Raw genomic sequence first — 20,205 nt, 5'->3', positions numbered from 1 at the left:
TAGCTCTGACCTGATAGGGTATCCCAATAGCTTTCGAAGACTTGTGGCTGAAACCAACTGGCCTGAATCAAAAACAAGCTGCCCTTTTTTAGGTCTCGCTGAGCCCCAGCGCTTGCGCTGGCTCGGAGAGACATTTTGTATGTGGGATTTTCAAAGTGCTGCTGGCTGGCCTAATGCTTGCGTTCACGCGATCGTGCACGCGCGCAGCCGGCCGCCTGCAGCACTTTGAAAACTCGTGCGTGATCGCGATCACTTTCGCTTTCAGAGCGATCGCGATCACGATGACGCACGCGCACACACAACTCCCGCTTCTCCCCCTCCCCCACCACATATTGCGTCTCCGGCCGCTCGCGCGCAGCCAATGCTTGTTTTTTTTGTTTTCACGTGCTTGTTAAATGTGGCCTTTGGTGCATTGCCACTCACTCGTTTTTTCCAAGTTTATGCTTTCCCACTTCCGAGTCCCTGTAGCCACAAGTTTGTACCCCCACTACCATGTTACTCTCAGCCTTCTCATGTAACATTCCTTGCTCTGACACCTCTGGTAATGTACTCGCTATATAAATTCGCATAAATTAATAAAGGTGATTTCGGCCATCTATTAACTTCCAAAACACCCAGACCCCGTCTGTGCAGAGAATCCACGCATTGCTCGTTGGTGAACTGTGCAAGCTGGCATTGCTCGTTGCTGAACATACAAGCATTGCTTGCTGCAAAGCCTTGACTGAAAACGTCCCGAGTTACCCCCGCGTGCTTGAAAAGCTGTCCCATCTGCCAGGCGTGTCACTGGCTTGTTGGTGGAATGGACCAGCAGGGGATTTCACAGCACATCACCACGGCTCGCCTTTCGGCCTCTTGTTTAGTTCCACTTCTTGGAAAGGGTTCACTTTCAGCAGTGGAATTCAAAACAAAAACGCGCCAAACTGCAGTCCGGTAGTCTGGACGCAAGGTTGCCAGTAGCAGCAGTGCCCGCGGTCATAAATCGCCCCTCTGCACCTTCCTTGGCACACGCAATGGGTGGGATGTGGTGTGCGTGAGCAAGTAGTCCTTAGTGTAAATATTGCGTGACTTTGACCCTACACCGGCACGTTCATGTTACTGCGTGAGCTCTCAGAGCATGCTTGTGCCACCGGGGAACGTTTGTCTTCTTTTCTCACGTTATTTCAGCAGGGATTCGCCCAGGCCTCTGTCCAGCGGATGTCTGTCGTAGTTCACGTTTTTGCTGTTTTACATCCACTGGTGTCTGTATTGACACCCAACCAACCTCCTTGGACTAAACCTTCCAGCAAGGCTTGTCTGTGAGGGAATCTTCGTCTAGTGGTGCCTATCTACCCCATGTGTTTCTAGGGGGGCCACACCTGCGGGACATTACTGCCTGTGCACGGTAACTTCACCGCCCCGGCTGTAACCATAGATAGTACAGTCAAGTCTGTTCCCGTGTACACTCAACACAGCAGCGGCTTAAACCACACGACCGCACAGTAGGCATTCAGGGCTCACCTGTTGGCATCAGTACAATTGTGTCTTTGTGGTTAGAGCAAATCACCGCAACGCACAGGCCTTCCTCAAATATCCCACGTTATTTACACATTAGCCCTCTGTCTTCTTCAAAGGCCATGTCTCCGCGTCATACTCCCGCCATCGGTTGAGCGCTGTGCTCGGGTACGACCCGTGGCACTGCAAAGGTTCTCTGGGTCCGAACTCAAGCAAGGCATGTGGCCCCCTCAACCCGTAGTTTTATAGTAAAAACAAAGAAAAAAACAGCCACTAACAAGGGTGACCTGGACCCCCAGTGCTACTGCACCCGCTGCACCATCGATAGCTACGCCCCTAGGTATGACGCAGCCTATTTTCATTTTCTGCCCTTGACGCAGGGAGACTGGAAATCAGCATTGTCTATGCTAATAAACTCCTGTATTTTGTATTGTGAGGTGAAACTTAAACGGGGTGGGGCGTCTGCAGCAGCGAATCTGGAAACAAAAGGCTCGGGTGTGCGCCAGATGTCGAGTTGTCTAAGAGAATAAAGTGCAGGGCCAGTTATTTGCTAAATCAGTGGCGCGTGTAGTTGTGCATCAGACGGGTGCGTCCAGATTGCAGACAGCCCAGGCTGGCTGCACCGAGAAATGCATCGCGGTTCCTCTTCAGACACTCATTTGAGCTTGTCACACAAAATGGAACATTGGACAACCTGCCGGGTGCAGGTCCTGGCCGAGACCTATAGGCCTGCCGACGGTCAAGTGTGCAAGTATCATTTGTGAAGCAGGTGCAGTGGCACCGGGCCAGGGGTGTCGGGGACCATCTGCGCCCAGCGCCCCAGGTAGGGCTGTCAATAACCACCACGTCTTACATTAAAAGCCCTGGTACCTTTCCTAAGCCCCTGCTGTCGTTCCCTGCCTTGCAGTGTTCCTCGTTTATGGTCCCTGATTACATCACCACCCTTTCTAACGGCCCAGAAAACTATTTACAGATCTTTGTTGTTAAAAATAATAGTGATGAACACTATAAAAGGTTTAAAATGCAAATTGCATCTTTACCAAACCGTGTTGGGCACTAGATTAGAACAAGCATTGGCATAGCCAACAGGTCTCGCTTTTGGGACCTTATAAGTATTTAGTTATGCAGCACAATATCCTTGGTGCAGCAACATTAACTATTGGATGGCTAAACACTTATAAGGTCCCAAAGGCGAGACCTATTGGCTATGCCAATGCTTGTTTTTTTTTATCAAGGGCTTAAAGATGAGTTGAAGGACATCATAGCACAAGTAGACACTCAACCCCAAACGTGTACGGCATTCATTGAGTTGACTATGAGATTGGATCACCGGCTGAGAGAGCGTAAATGCAACCACAAGAGGAAGGACTGATTTACCCCACAGTATGAACGTGCTAGATCTATAGAACATGGAACAACGAAGACTGAGCATATGGAGATTGGGACCATTTGAGCCTCCTTAACTCTCAGCGAAAGAGATCACAGACACAAACAAGGTCAGTGTTTGTATTGTGGAAAGAAAGGCCATTTTCTAAGAGACTGTTCCATTAAACCAAGATACAATCGGTTCCGTTCAGGGCAAGTGGCCACGGTCACAGCCGATAAGGGGACGGAAAACTCCAGAGCTTGAAGGTGAAGGAAAGGGGAACCATCAAGCTGTAGTATGATCCCTTCTGTCAATCATGACTCCCCCACGAATTCAGAACATTTCTTCATCACGATGGTCATCACGATCAAAAGAGATTACAGGCAATGATGGATTCAGGAGCAACCGGTTGCTTCATGGACGAGACAGAAGCACATAAATTAGGGGTGATCCTTATCCACAAAGGAACCCCTGAAACAGTGTACGCGGTGGATGGCAAGGAGTTGGAAACCAAACCAATCTGCTACACCACTCCAGAGTATGAGCTAATATACGACGGGCATCATCATGAACTGTTATCCTTCAACATCATCCAGGCACCACAGTATGGAGTGATATTAGGTATTTTTGGTTGCAGAATCATGAGCCGACCATTGAATGGTCCAATAAGGAGCTGCACATGCGGTCCGACCATTGCCAAGGGCATTGCAACCGAATGCCTTCAAACCCCTCCAAAGCTTTAGCCATACGTCATCACATTGCAACCGCGGCAGAAAAAAACATTGTCTTACCCACATGTTACCGGGAATATGCAGACGTGTTCAGCAATGATATGGCCGAGGAGCTCCCTCCCCACCGGGAATATGATTGCCGAATTGATCTCCTTCCAGGAGCGGTGGTTCCATGTGGAAGAATCTACGCCCTCACGGAACCAGAAAACCAACATCTGAGACTATACTTGGATAAATACCTCGCCTTAGGTTTCATTCGTCCTTCCAGGTCTCCTGCGGCATCTCCCCTGTTTTATATACCCAAGGCTAACAGGGAGTTAAGGCTTTGTATTGACTTCAGAGCCCTGAATAACATTACTGTGAAGAACCAATATCCGTTGCCCTTGATTTCTGTACTTTTAGAACAAGTGAAAACGGCGGTCATCTACACCAAACTCGACCTCCAAAGAGCGTATCATCTGGTTCGTATGCAAGATGGCGACGAATGGAAAAAGGCCTTCAATACCCGGTACGGTTTATTTGAGTCCTTTGTTATGCCCTTTGGGCTATGCAACACCCCTGCAGCTTTCCAATTCTCCCTGAACGACGTGCTCGGCGAATATCCAGATCGGTTCGTCGTGGTCTACATAGACTATATTCTCATTTATTAATCTCAGGAAAATTAACACGCAAATCACGTGAGTTAAGTCCTTCATGCTCTACGGAAACACCATTTGTTCTACAAAATAAGCAAGTGTGAGTTTCACGTAACCACCGTAGAATTTCAGGGAGTAATGCTTACTCCTTCTGGACAAGTGATGGCCGAGAGGAAGATCAAAGCCATCACTGAATGGCCTTGTCCCCAAAACACAAGAGACATCCAATGTTTTTTGGGTTTTGCCACTTTTTATAGGAAGTTCATCCACCAGTTCTCCAACATGGTAGCTCCTATAACGAAACTGCTACGAAAGAAAACACCCTTTCTCTTGTCAGAAGAAGCACAGACCGCATTTGAGTCGCTCAAAAATGCCTTTACGTCAGCCCCGATTCTCACACATGCCAATCCAGAGATACCAATTATGGTAGAAGCAGACTCATCGGAAGTGGCGGTGGGAGCTGTGTTGTCCCAAAGACATGGTACGATAGGCCAGCTACACCCAATTGCGTACATGTCCAGAAAACTGAACCCCACTGTGCAACACTACACTATCCCAGAAAATGAACTATTAGCCATCAAAGACACCCTTACGGAATGGAGACACTGGCTAATGGGGGCTAAACATCAAGTAACCGTTTACACTGACCTCCGCAATCTTCAGTTCATGAGAGCCGCGTGTCATCTCACTCCTCGTCAGCTTCGCTGGATGTTATTCTTTGCCGAGTTGCACTTCATTGTCACCTTTCGCCCCGGTAAAGACTACAAGAAGGCAGATGCCCTAACACGACTAGAAACCCCCATTTCTCAACAATCTGCTATCGAAAGAAGCAATCGTAGAACCCAGTAAAGTTCTTTGTACGATATAAACAGATGACTTCCTGAGGAAGGTGAGACGAGGGATTCAGTCCTTTACCTGGAGGCTAAGACATCATCCAGAATGATAGTTACGTCATGGTTTATCTATGAAGGGGCAGCAGGTGTTAATCACTACGCTGGAGTTGAGAAAACCTGTGTTTCAATGGTGTCATGATCTCCCGTGTGCTGGTCATACTGGTAGGAAAAAGAACATGGTGAGGGTATTACGCCAGTTCTTGGGTGGCCAACGGTACGTCTTGATATCTTGCAATGGGTGAAACGATGTTCCATCTGCACTCAGATGAAAACCGATCATAGTAAAACCCAGGGTCTCCTCCAACTGTTGCCCACACCGGGAACTCTGTGGGAAAGAATATCAGTGGACTTCATTGTGGGTTTGCCCCGGGATCATCGGTGCACTGCATTAGTCATGGTCATTGACTACTTAACAAAGATGGGCCATTTTATAGCGTGCAAACAGGTGCCTTCTGCAGGGCAATTAGCACAATTACTGTTAACGAATGTGGTCAGGCTACATGGTCTTCCGAGAGTGATCGTTTCCGACAAGGGAGCACAGTTCACCGCTCTCTTCTAGAAAACGTGATGTTCCGAGTTACAAATAGAGTCCTCCATGTCCACGAGTTTCCACCACCAAACAGACGGTCAAACCGAGAGACTAAATCAAACACTGAAACAGTTCCTGAGGTGTTATGTAGACAACAACAGAGGCATGGGTGGAGTGGTTGTGGTTAGCTGAGATTGCTTACTACAGTGCCAAGCATAGTTCTACACAACACACACCTTTCCTTAGTACTTATGGTTTCCATCCTCGCTTCATTCCTTTTCTACTTCCCAGTCACAACACAAAGCTCCCAGAAGTCCTAAGAGAATGATGCGTATATGAAAGACCTTGCGTACTACACAGAACAATTTACGACATGCTAAAGAACAGTATAGGAAACAGGCAGACAAGCATCGTAGGCCAGGCCCAACATACAAAAATGGAGAGTTGGTTTGGTTGTCCACAAAGAATATCCGATTTAAGAAACATAGTGCATTCAACCCTAGGTACATTGGTCCATATAGAGTGCTTAAACACATCAACCCTGTAGTGGTGAAACTAAGGCTGCCTGCACATTTCCGTATACACCCTGTTTTTCATGTCTCTCTTTTGAAGCCATCTCATGGTCTTGTTAAGAAATGGCCCATTCCCATTTGGGTTCAACCAGACCCAGAATATGAGGTGAAAGACATTCTAAATTCCAGAATAACAAGACATAAGTTGTGGTATCTTGTCTCATGGAAAGGATATGATCCTGAGGAGGACTCCTGGGAGCCAGCGGGTGCGGTGCACGCTGCACGTCTGGTGGCTGCTTTCCATAAGAGGTACCCAGACAAGCCATGTGTCTGTCAATGTTGTCCAGGAGGTGGATGTACTGTCAAGGCTCATCAGCTTGGCTCACACTGACAGACAAATATCGGGGAAATCAGGAAGAAACCCGATAAATGAGAGATAAACTACAGTTCTCAGCAGCCTTCACGAACGTCACACCCCATGTGATCCCGACTTAAAGGCAGAAACCGGATATAATGATTGAAGAAGCGCTGGACGCTGCCGATTATTCTGGTGGATCGCGAGAAAGCAGCGGTATCGATCTTTCTTGACTCCGAGGCGGTAAGAGTGCTTGTAGCACCAGTATTTACTTCCCGGGGTGTTTCTTTGCTTCTTTCCCTGTGCGCTGTTGCACGGAAGCGCTCACGTCTCCGTTGGGATATCGCACTTTCGACGGTCTCTTGCGGAGGGGTGTTTAGAGCTGTTCTTTGGGGTGACGTTACTCGGCGCATTCCCTGTTGGCGAGACCGGCAGTCTTCCGTGGTCTCATGCAGGGAAGTGTTCTTTTGGGAAAATTGTTACGCGGCACATTATGCTAGGCTAAGCGCAAGCTGTCTTGTTTCCATAGAGCGGGAAGCGCATGGCTTAATGATCAACAGTGCTGCTTGATCTTCACTTTGCATACTACTGAACACACTGGATGCAGGTGTTGCGCAGTACTTATTTGTACATTAGGCTCATGAGAGTCTGACAAATAAAAGTACTGAATACATCAGAGCGGGATGTGAAGCTCTAACCAGGCTTTCTTTTGACTGTGCTGCTAATTGTACATGCCTGATGTCCTAAATACGCATTGCTTTGATATTGTGGAATCTGAACTTATCAAAGGCTCTTCATTTGTTGGGTATTAGTACAAGTCTGTTATTGTACTAAGGACTTGTTTTTCTTATATGGGCTTTTTGTTTTCTTAATCCATAGGAGAGATTAGTAGGGGGGTGTCCAGGAAGATACTGCTTATCCATACCAGGCTGTTCCACACTTAATTTGAGTAGGTGGGAAAGTGTTTCATGCCACGATACAACTTCCGCAATTGTGTTTTGTCTGCAGGTTTAAACATCCCTGTTTATTATTTCCCCATGCTAGTTTACATGTTGGAAGTCTGCAAAACACGCTGTTCTCTCTCCTGATACTGCTCCTTCCTTTTCTTTATAGGTAGCATGTTACAGTCAGTTCTCTTATTTGTTGTAGCAGAGTACAATTGTATGTGCTAGGTATTATGGAGGACGTTACGATTAATGTGCTCCTCTTGTGTCATCCTCAGATCTCCCTCCCTGCTGTTCCTACCCTTTCCTTCCCTCGCTTGACTATCTCACTAGTCCGTGTGTAGTTGTATTCTGGACTTGGGGCAGTTGAGAGGTGGACCCCATTGAGCATCAGCACAGTCCCGAGGAATCTGGAAGGGGGAACCAGACACTAAGAAACTGCAAATATACAAAAACGGACTTACTTACCTTTTCTCTAGGAAATGTCCCAGGCATATCACACTGAGTAGAAAATGTAGCTTAAAAAGTAATCTGAAAAGTAATTTAAACTGCTTTACTTACCTGTAACAAATCCAATTCCATTAATCTGCATTCAAACTGTATTTGCCTGCATTATTCTTGCAAAGTGTCAGTATACTTACCTGTGCCAGGCCTGGCTTGGTTCTAGAAAATAAAATATAACTAAATAATATTTTTTATACAAACAAATTGTTCTGAGTTCAGTCTTTGAGTGTGTGACATAATTTCTTGCCTGAGGGTGTACAATAAATTCTTAACACTACCCTCTGATTAAGCCTTACTGCTCGCTCACACTACCAGAAATAGAGAGGTAGTTATTATCTACTTTTACCTCTGCCTACCTTTGTGGTTCCACTGGACACTGAGCACACTATAACTTACTTTGGTATACTGCTTCCTACAACTGCATAAGACACTTCTGCAGGATTACATTGAGATAGCCAAAAGGAGACCTGGGAGTAGACCCATGCGTGTGGGAAAGTGTGTGCATGCCCATAACCCTGCTGCACCACTCTCAAAGGGTTCCTGTAGCTCCAGTCAGTGCACAACGCCTGCCCCTTGTCAGTGTGGAGCACATGTCCCTTCACCTGAACAGATTCTTGGTGCTTTCTCGTAGAAAAATGGAAGGTACAGCTAGCAGTATAGGGGATTACGCAGAATGTTTGTCCACTGAGGGGCCCGGGATTGGAGTCCTTCCCTTTGTTTGTGGTTCCATCAAGCCATACATGAACAATTAGAAGTGTTTGCCTCTATCACACACTTGAAGTTAACTTGCCCTCACAAGCTTTATTAATTAATTTAGTTTTATCTTATTAGTGCCTTAGCAAAGTGGATCCCTAGTGTTTTTCCCCAAAATTTTGTGCGCTCTACCCTGTATATTGGCCTGTAGCAGTGTGTAGTAGCGGCCCTATCATGAAGCATACCACTATCTAGTGGGTGAGGGCAGTATTAACAAACCCCTAAGGTTTCCCACTCTCAGACTGTGATAAACACAATATACAGAAGCTTCACCTTTTTGTGTGAATAGATATATGACATAGGGAGGACTAGGGAAAGCTTAAACTTCTCGTCCCTTTGTTCTAAGTGTGATGGAGGTAGTTTTCGGATATGTCTGGGTTTTTAGGTTTCCCTGGGTGGCAGCCGAGCCAAATACTGCTGCTACTGACATTGCCTAAATGGGTCATTTTTCATGGCGGAAATATGATGTCTCTAATTTGTGCTTTGGGGCTTTTGCTTTTACGGCCAATAGGCCTATCCATAAAAGTCGGGTACAGTTTTTATCTGCAGAAGTGTGGGAACACAGAGTAGTATGTTTCTCACAAAGAATGATGAGATGCTACTGTGTACAAGAGAAAAGAAAAGGTGTGTATAGACCGGGAATCTTAATTTTTAAAGACGAGAACCCTCACTCACCCAAAGGTGACATGCTTCATCATTGGGTCCCCGCTTACACACTGCAACCGCAAGGTATACAGTGTGGGCTACAACTCTCAAGAAGAGAGGAGCGTGAGGTGTTTTGAGAGGATGCCAACTTAGGCAGGGGGAGTAAGGGGCAGAGTGTGAGTTAGAAAAACAAGGAGTGTGTATATAAAACTAGCTACTGGGTAACAAAATTCAATTTACTATTAGTCCCCATCAGCTAGGGTTAAAACGAGGTGATATAGGATTGAAATAATATCCTAATTACTAGTGGTCGACATGTTTCTGCCAGATAACTACGAGTTTGCGGCATTCATCAGGACCTCTCGAAATTATCACTCTGCTTACAAAACACAAATTGAAATAAAAACCATACTCAATATTATGGTGGTTTGTGACAGCAGAACCAGCTGCAGTCCAGTCCAGTGTCTATAAAAACCAAAATGGTCAACAATTCCATTATCATTTCAAAAAGTATATCATGGACTCCCCACACACCAATACAGAAACCTCACACGTGATTTTGTGCTACACACGTGATTAGAACGAAGAATACATACATAATGAGGTAAGTATCAAAAAAGCTTACCTATCAGGTAATGTTAATTTACCTCTCCCTTACAAGGAATGATGCCTCAGATCACAGATTACTGAGAGAGAATACATAAAAAACATAAAAAAAGAAGAGACAACTCAGACTGGCTTTTCCAAGTTGCACAGAACTACACAGGTGTGATATAAGTATAGCGCTTCTATGAATGCGCTAGGTAATCAATGTTCAAACAAGACATACATGCCCTATCTAACAAATTAATTAACATGATCAAAAGGGGGACAGATCCAGCAAAAATCGGGAGAAACCAGAAAATGAAACAAAGACAATCGGGTGATATTGGACCTAGCCCAGCTTGCTTCAGAATGGTGACTGTGTAACTCTCCCATCCTACAAACCAGGTAACAGTACCTCAATCACAGTGTCTAATGCTGAAGTAATGTAGCGTGTAATGCAAAGTGTAACCAGCAGAATCTACAGATCTTTGCCACATCCTATACAGTCTGCCCGGCATGTCCTGGGGATAAACGGCAGCCATTCTAAACCCACATACCTTTCGTTAAACCGTGTCTTTCGTTTAGGGAAACAAGCGAGGGGAAAGGGGAGCGCGTCTCCAAATGTTTTAAACCCGACAAGTATGTCCGACCCGGAAGTTGAACAATTGACATCCGGCTCGGGAAGGATCACGGGAAATGTAGTTCAGCTACATGAGGCATATTACGCTATAAACGAACTTGAAATAGATAGCGTTCTCACTTTCGGAGGCTCCATATATATCAATGTAGACACTACCGACATTTATAGACAGTATTGCCACAATATGTTACAATTTCCAAGTCTATAAGGATAATTAGGCGGGAGCCGTACATAGCAGAATCACCCCCATGAGACACCAGGGCATCGTATTCATAAATAAAAAGAGAGAGTGGAAACGTTCCAGCCCAAATACTGACCCTACCCAAATGTTTTGTTGTACATGTGGTGTAACGCATATAATAACCAGATGTTAATCACTGGTATATTCGAGATATATAAAAATTCCAAACACCGATTTAATAGGGACAGGTCAATATGATTTCGTATATATTATTGTATACAGGAAGGGGCAGGAAGATGGTAAACAAAAAACCTTGCACTTTCTCCATCACAGGCCTGATGATAGCCTTATAAAAAACACAGTATATGTCAGTGTAATACCCCAAACTGTCAGAACTTACCAAGACAAATATGACTGAAGGGGACGGTAAAGAATTATACCGAACCCCAGGGAATGTCCTCATTTAGAGCTATCATATGACTCCTAGTACGGAAAACCCACCGTTGTTCGCAGCGGAATAGAACATTATCCAAAGGTCCCATGTTGACATCGTAATGAGGTTTATCAATAATGACCCATTGAAGATCATTTTCTGTATGTCCTTTGTCTAGATAGTGTTTTGTTATGCGTGTGTTTGATTTTTTGCACCGAATGGTGCTACGATGTTCAGTTATTCTCTGACGTACTTTAGACAAGTCATGCCGGTATAGATTAAAGAACAGGGGCACTTGATCATATAAATCACCCCACTGTTATTGCAGTTAGTGTGGCCATTCAGTTTCCACGACCTCCCTGGTAGAATGTCAATTTCCGTAAAATGGCTTGTGAAAGGACAGCATGCACATGAACCACATGGAAAATGCCCAGTGACAGGTTTAAGATTCCACAGTGTTGATTGATTGTTGTGACATGTATTGATTCTAGGTCTCGTGTGCACCATTAGATCTTGTAAATTACTACTGCGTTTCAACGCAAACAGAGGAGAATCTAATGTCAGTTTCCCTGTGTTCAGTATATGCCAGTTCTTATTAATGGCCCTTTTAACACTAGTGGTCAAATTGCTGAAAGTAGTAACACACACCAATCTTTCTGATTTAGGTTTGGTATATGTTTCCAACAACACCCCCCTATCGTTGTTGCGTGCTCTTTTAGAAGCTCTTTTAATCAATTGTGTCGGCTCAGTCAGCTTCTTGGCATGTTTATGATATTGGGCCAATTCAGAACAATTTCTCCTGAGTCTGAGAAATTGGCCTACTGGTAAATTAGTAAGTAATGCCCTGGGATGAAAACTATGAAAACTAAGCAGGGAATTACGGGCCATCGGTTTCTGATATAGCTCAGTGTGAATCCTACCATCCTTAGGATATAGTCTAAGATCCAAAAAAGGAATGGAGGAGTTGTTATTCTCACCAGTAAACCGAAGATTTACATCTCGTGTGTTCAGCCATCCTGAGAAATCCTCTAGAGATCCCTGGTCACCTTCCCAGATGACCAGGATATCATCTATATAACGCTTCCATAGTTTGAGTCGGCCATGGAAAGGGTTATGTAGAGGGTAAATGTGTTGTGTCTCAAAACCATGCATGTAGAGATTGGCCATGCTGGGGGCACAGGTGCTCCCCATGGAAGTACCGGTGGTTTGCCAATAAAGTTTTCCTTCAAAACTGAATTTTTTTTCTTTGAGTGCTAACGTAGCACACCGCATAACAAAATCATTAGGGGTTTGGTCATCACGTGGATTGTGATCTAAAATGTCCCGTATAGTCTCAAGGGTGGCATCTTGCGGTATATTAGTATACAATGCTTCCACATCGTATGTTGCCATCAGTTGACAGTTAGGATCAAAGGCAATAGATTCAAAACACTGCAACACATGTTTAGTATCCTGCAGATAGGATGGCATTTGGGATACAAAAGGTCGAAGAAAGTAATCGACAAATTTCGATAAAGGCTCTAAAAGAGAGCCAATCCCTGACACAATAGGCCTGCCAGGTGGAGGTCGCTGTTGTTTTTGTATTTTTGGGAGGACATAGAAGGCTGGTATTCTAGGGTTTTTCTGTATCAAGAAATCAGCCTCATTTTTTGTTATCCACCCAGCCTCTTTCCCTTCATCCACCAGTGACTTGATTCTCTGTTGTAACCGTTTGGTGGGATCTTGTAAAATATGGGTATAAAAAGTGACATTATCCAACTGTCTGAGACATTCCTCTCGGTATATCTCTGTATCCAAAATCACAGTCGCACCCCCCTTGTCCGCTGGTTTAATCATAATAAGGGGATCATTACCCAAGGAAGAGACACATTGTCTCTCTGCATTAGACAAATTACAGAAAACTTTATGAATATGGCTCAGGCCTGATTCATAGTCTTTCAACAGGGCCTTTTCAAAAGTGAGAACTTCTGATGGGACCTGTTGCGATGTAGGCAGAAAAGTGGACTTATTCCGGAGGCCTGTATTGGAGCTCTGATCAAGTGGTTCTTTATCAAAATCACTAAAAAAGAAACTCAAACGTATTTTACGAAAGAATTCCGCCAATTCTTTGTGTATCATAAAGTCATCTCCCAGTTTGGTAGGCACAAAACCAAGACCCTTGGACAAGACACAAACCTCCAATTGTGTGAGTGTTTTACTACTCAAATTAGCGATTAGGTTGTTGGCTCGCTCGTGGAGGCTGTCATGCTCCTCGTGATCCTCTGTTCCAATGTTGGATCCCAATTGACTCGAGGAGTCTCCAGAGTCTGTCCTCTGTTGCCTCTCCTGCGTCCTCTTCGTCCTCTGTCCTGCCCCAAAAAAATAGGTAAGCTTTTTTGATACTTACCTCATTATGTGTGTATTCTTCGTTCTAATCACGTGTGTAGCACAAAATCACGTGTGAGGTGTCTGTATTGGTGTGTGGGGAGTCCATGATATACTTTTTGAAATGATAATGGAATTGTTGACCATTTTTTGTTTTTTATAGACACTGGACCGGACTGCAGCTGGTTCTGCTGTCACAAACCACCATAATATTGAGTATGGTTTTTATTTCAATTTGTGTTTTGTAAGCAGAGTGATAATTTCGAGAGGTCCTGATGAATGCCGCGAACTCGTAGTCATCTGGCAGAAACATGTCGACCACTAGTAATTAGGATATTATTTCAATCCTATATCACCTCGTTTTAACCCTAGCTGATGGGGACTAATAGTAAATTGAATTTTGTTACCCAGTAGCTAGTTTTATATACACACTCCTTGTTTTTCTAACTCACACTCTGCCCCTTAATCCCCCTGCCTAATTTGGCATCCTCTCAAAACACCTCACGCTCCTCTCTTCTTGAGAGTTGTAGCCCACACTGTATACCTTGCGGTTGCAGTGTGTAAGAGGGGACCCAATGATGAAGCATGTCACCTTTGGGTGAGTGAGGGTTCTCGTCTTTAAAAATTAAGATTCCCGGTCTATACACACCATTTCTTTCCTCTTGTACACAGTAGCATCTCATCATTCTTTTTGAGAAACATACTACCCTGTGTTCCCACACTTCTGCAGATAAACACTGTACCCGACTTTTATGGATAGGCCTATTGGCCGTAAAAGCAAAAGCCCCAAAGCACAAATTAGAGACATCATATTTCCGCCATGAAAAATGACCCATTTAGGCAATGTCAGTAGCAGCAGTATTTGGCTCGGCTGCCACCCAGGGAAACCTAAAAACCCAGACATATCCGAAAACTACCTCTATTTTCCCGGTCTATACACACCTTTTCTTTCCTCTTGTACACAGTAGCATCTCATCATTCTTTGTGAGAAACATTCGTTAGGAGTTGGTGATGCTTGATGCTTTGATCTACTCCAAATAATTGAACCCTGTTGTGTGATATATATTTAGTAAAGCAATTGCTGTGGGTACTTGTTTTTAGCTTACTTGGATTGTTTTTTTTCGTGTTGCAGTAGATAGACTTTATGCCTACACAGTTAGTCTATGTTATTTTGTCACAGCCCCTATTAGGATATGACGGAATATACAGGACTGGCTTTTGATGAAGACACAGTACAGGCAATAATGGACACACCTAGTATACTCGACACTCACATTTCACAGACTTTATCCAATTCAGAAGAATGGACTAAATTGAGTAACATCAAGAAACAACAAGTACGCACCATTCTACATGCTGCTATTCTCACTGAATACCTTAGAGGGAATATAGCCCCCCCTGGCCTCATTGTATCCAATACTCCGAGACTTTTTCTAGATAATAAGGTTTTTGTCACCAATTGGTCCAAAATAGCCTCGCGATGTACCAGAGATTGGCTGGTCTTAATAATCATGAAAGCCAAGGAAACAGCTGACTTATTAGTCATAGAAATTCAATCTTTGGAGACACAGCTCAAAACAGGTATACAGATCTCTACATATTAAAAGAAGCTAGACGAAATCACTAAAAACTTGAATGAGGTCAAAGACGACCTGGTTAAATATAAGATCGGCAAACTCAAGAAAGATCTCTACAGATTTTCCCTTGACAAAGTGTACCCATATATCACAGATGGTTATCAGACTAACCTTAACAACAAAAAGATAAATAAGAAAGGTACACGAGGTTGGCGTAGAGATACTGACGAGTGGACCTCCAACTCTGATGAGCGGAGTGAACCCACAGATTCAGATACTGATCAAACCCTTTTCCGTCAACCCAGGAGAGGTAGAGGCAGAGGCAGGGGCTACCCTTTCCCCCCTAATCAGCAGGCACCTTGGTGGCCACCACAACCATGGGCTTTTCCACCACCTCTTTTCCATTCCTATCCACCCTATGGGGGCCCGTCGTACCAACCTTTTTTGGGGCAGGACAGAGGACGAAGAGGACGCAGGAGAGGCAACAGAGGACAGACTCTGGAGACTCCTCGAGTCAATTGGATCCAACATTGGAACAGAGGATCACGAGGAGCATGACAGCCTCCACGAGCGAGCCAACAAGCTAATCGTTAATTTGAGTAGTAAAACACTCACACAATTGGAGGTTTGTGTCTTGTCCAAGGGTCTTGGTTTTGTGCCTACCAAACTGGGAGATGAATTTATGATACACAAAGAATTGGCGGAATTCTTTCGTAAAATACGTTTGAGTTTCTTTTTTAGTGATTTTGATAAAGAACCACTTGATCAGAGCTCCAATACAGGCCTCCGGAATAAGTCCACTTTTCTGCCTACATCGCAACAGGTCCCATCAGAAGTTCTCACTTTTGAAAAGGCCCTGTTGAAAGACTATGAATCAGGCCTGAGCCATATTCATAAAGTTTTCTGTAATTTGTCTAATGCAGAGAGACAATGTGTCTCTTCCTTGGGTAATGATCCCCTTATTACGATTAAACCAGCGGACAAGGGGGGTGCGACTGTGATTTTGGATACAGAGATATACCGAGAGGAATGTCTCAGACAGTTGGATAATGTCACTTTTTATACCCATATTTTACAAGATCCCACCAAACGGCTACAGCAGAGAATCAAGTCACTGGTGGATGAAAGGAAAGAGGCTGGGTGGATAACGAAAAATGAGGCTGATTTCTTGATACAGAAAAACCCTAGAATACCAGCCTTCTATGTCCTCCCAAAAATACACAAACAACAGCGACCTCCACCTGGCAGGCCTATTGTGTCAGGGATTGACTCTCTTTTAGAGCCTTTATCGAAATTTGTCGATTACTTTCTTCGACCTTTTGTATCCCAAATGCCATCCTATCTGCAGGATACTAAACATGTGTTGCAGTGTTTTGAATCTTTTGCCTTTGATCCTAACTGTCAACTGATGGCAACATACGATGTGGAAGCATTGTATACTAATATACCGCAAGATGCCACCCTTGAGATTATACGGGACATTTTAGTTCACAATCCACGTGATGACCAAACCCCTAATGATTTTGTTATGCGGTGTGCTACGTTAGCACTCAAAGAAAACATTTTCAGTTTTGAAGGAAAACTTTATTGGCAAACCACCGGTACTTCCATGGGGAGCACCTGTGCCCCCAGCATGGCCAATCTCTACATGCATGGTTTTGAGACACAACACATTTACCTTCTACATAACCCTTTCCATGGCCGACTCAAACTATGGAAGCGTTATATAGATGATATCCTGGTCATCTGGGAAGGTGACCAGGGATCTCTAGAGGATTTCTCAGGATGGCTGAACACACGAGATGTAAATCTTCGGTTTACTGGTGAGAATAACAACTCCTCCATTCCTTTTTTGGATCTTAGACTATATCCTAAGGATGGTAGGATTCCCACTGAGCTATATCAGAAACCGATGGCCTGTAATTCCCTGCTGAGTTTTCATAGTTTTCATCCCAGGGCATTACTTACTAATTTACCAGTAGGCCAATTTCTCAGACTCAGGAGAAATTGTTCTGAATTGGCCCAATATCATAAACATGCCAAGAAGCTGACTGAGGAATTGTCTGCCAGACACTATCCGTCACAATTGATTAAAAGAGCTTCTAAAAGAGCACGCAACAACGATAGGGGGGCGTTGTTGGAAACATATACCAAACCTAAATCAGAAAGATTGGTGTGTGTTACTACTTTCAGCAATTTGACCACTAGTGTTAAAAGGGCCATTAATAAGAACTGGCATATACTGAACACAGGGAAACTGACATTAGATTCTCCTCTTTTTGCGGTGAAACGCAGTAGTAATTTACAAGATCTAATGGTGCACACGAGACCTAGAATCAATACATGTCACAACAATCAATCAACACTGTGGAATCTTAAACCTGTCACTGGGCATTTTCCATGTGGTTCATGTGCATTCTGTCCTTTCACAAGCCATTTGACGGAAATTGACATTCTACAAGGGAGGCCGTGGAAACTGAATAGCCACACTAACTGCAATACTAGTGGGGTGATTTATATGATCAAGTGCCCCTGTTCATAAATCTATATCGGCATTACTTGTCGTAAAGTACGTCAGAGAATAACTGAACATCGTAGCACCATTCGGTGCAAAAAATCAAACACACGCATGCCAAAACACTATCTAGACAAAGGACATTCAGAAAATGATCTTCAATGGGTCATTATTGATAAACCTCATTACGATGTCAACATGGGACCTTTGGATAAGGTTCTATTCCGCCGCGAACAACGGTGGGTTTTCCGTACTAGGAGTCATATGACAGGTCTAACTGAGGACATTCCCTGGGGTTCGGTATAATTCTTTACCATCCCCTTCAGTTATATTTGTCTTGATAAGTTCTGACAGTTTGGGGTATTACACTGACATATACTGTGTTTTTTATAAGGCTATCATCAGGCCTGTGATGGAGAAAGTGCAAGGTTTTTTGTTTACCATCTTCCTGCCCCTTCCTGTATACAATAATATATACGAAATCATATTGACCTGTCCCTATTAAATCGGTGTTTGGAATTTTTATATTCCTCGAATATACCAGTGATTAACATCTGGTTATTATATGCGTTACACCACATGTACAACGAAACATTTGGGTAGGGTCAGTATTTGGGCTGGAACGTTTGCACTCTCTCTTTTTATTTATGAATACGATGCCCTGGTGTCTCATGGGGGTGATTCTGCTATGTACGGCTCCCGCCTAATTATCCCTATAGACTTGGAAATTGTAACATATTGTGGCAATACTGTCTATAAATGTCGGTAGTGTCTACATTGATATATATGGAGCCTCCAAAAGTGAGAACGCTATCTATTTCAAGTTCGTTTATAGCGTAATATGCCTCGTGTAGCTGAACTACATTTCCCGTGATCCTTCCCGACCCGGATGTCAATTGTTCAACTTCCGGGTCGGACATACTTGTCGGGTTTAAAACATTTGGAGAAGCGCTCCCCTTTCCCCTCGCTTGATGCCCTGAACGAAATACACGGTTTAACGATAGGTATGTGGGTTTAGAATGGCTGCCGTTCATCCCCATGACATGCCGGGCAGACTGTATAGGGTGTGGCGAAGATCTGTAGATTCTGCTGGTTACACTTTGCATTACACGCTACATTACTTCAGCATTAGACACTGTGATTGAGGTACTGTTACCTGGTTTGTAGGATGGGAGGGTTACACAGTCACCATTCTGAAGCAAGCTGGGCTAGGTACAATAGGGGAACAACCTTTACATCGCGGTTAGTACACCGCGATGCAGTTACATCGCAATCATTACAACGACTGCATGTTACCACGCCATGCCATTACAACGCAAGTCTTTACATCGACTTGCGCTAGATGGCGTGCTAACATTAGAAATAGTGTAGTTTACTATCCAAACACCTTCCCTACTGTTAAGTGGACTGGAGTTGGAATAGTAAATTACGCTTTTCTAATGTTAGCACGCCATCTAGTGCAAGTCGATGTAAAGACTTGCGTTGTAAAGGCATGGCGTGGTAACATCGCAGTCGTTGTAACGACCGCGATGTAACGGTACGCGTTGTAAAAACTCGCGTTGTAACATCGTACATCCGTCCCATATCACCTGATTGTCTTTGTTTCATTTTCTGGTTTCTCCCGATTTTTGCTGGATCTGTCTCCCTTTTGATCATGTTAATTAATTTGTTAGACAGGGCATGTATGTCTTGTTTGAACATTGATTACCTAGCGCATTCATAGAAGCGCTATACTTATATCACACCTGTGTAGTTCTGTGCAACTTGGAAAAGCCAGTCTGAGTTGTCTCTTCTTTTTTTATGTTTTTTATGTATTCTCTCTCAGTAATCTGTGATCTGAGGCATCATTCCTTGTAAGGGAGAGGTAAATTAACATTACCTGATAGGTAAGCTTTTTTGATACTTACCTCATTATGTGTGTATTCTTCGTTCTAATCACGTGTGTAGCACAAAATCACGCGTGAGGTGTCTGTATTGGTGTGTGGGGAGTCCATGATATACTTTTTGAAATGATAATGGAATTGTTGACCATTTTTTGTTTTTTATAGACACTGGACCGGACTGCAGCTGGTTCTGCTGTCACAAACCACCATAATATTGAGTATGGTTTTTATTTCAATTTGTGTTTTGTAAGCAGAGTGATAATTTTGAGAGGTCCTGATGAATGCCGCGAACTCGTAGTCATCTGGCAGAAACATGTCGACCACTAGTAATTAGGATATTATTTCAATCCTATATCACCTCGTTTTAACCCTAGCTGATGGGGACTAATAGTAAATTGAATTTTGTTACCCAGTAGCTAGTTTTATATACACTCTCCTTGTTTTTCTAACTCACACTCTGCCCCTTACTCCCCCTGCCTAAGTTGGCATCCTCTCAAAACACCTCACGCTCCTCTCTTCTTGAGAGTTGTAGCCCACACTGTATACCTTGCGGTTGCAGTGTGTAAGCGGGGACCCAATGATGAAGCATGTCACCTTTGGGTGAGTGAGGGTTCTCGTCTTTAAAAATTAAGATTCCCGGTCTATACACACCTTTTCTTTCCTCTTGTA

At 43.9% G+C, this 20,205-nt stretch overlaps 1 protein-coding gene across 1 annotated transcript in view; it reads right to left on the bottom strand.

Annotated features, from left to right (window-relative positions):
• Nucleotides 1–20,205, bottom strand: part of RAB3IP (RAB3A interacting protein) — a 607,212-nt gene that overhangs the window by 390,680 nt on the left and 196,327 nt on the right. The window lies entirely within an intron of this gene.

This window comes from Triturus cristatus, chromosome 4_1 (genome assembly GCF_964204655.1).
Source record: "Triturus cristatus chromosome 4_1, aTriCri1.1, whole genome shotgun sequence".
Classification (NCBI taxonomy): domain Eukaryota; kingdom Metazoa; phylum Chordata; class Amphibia; order Caudata; family Salamandridae; genus Triturus; species Triturus cristatus.
The sequence above is the reverse complement of the archived record's forward strand: the minus strand, read 5'-3'. Positions and strand labels throughout refer to the sequence as shown.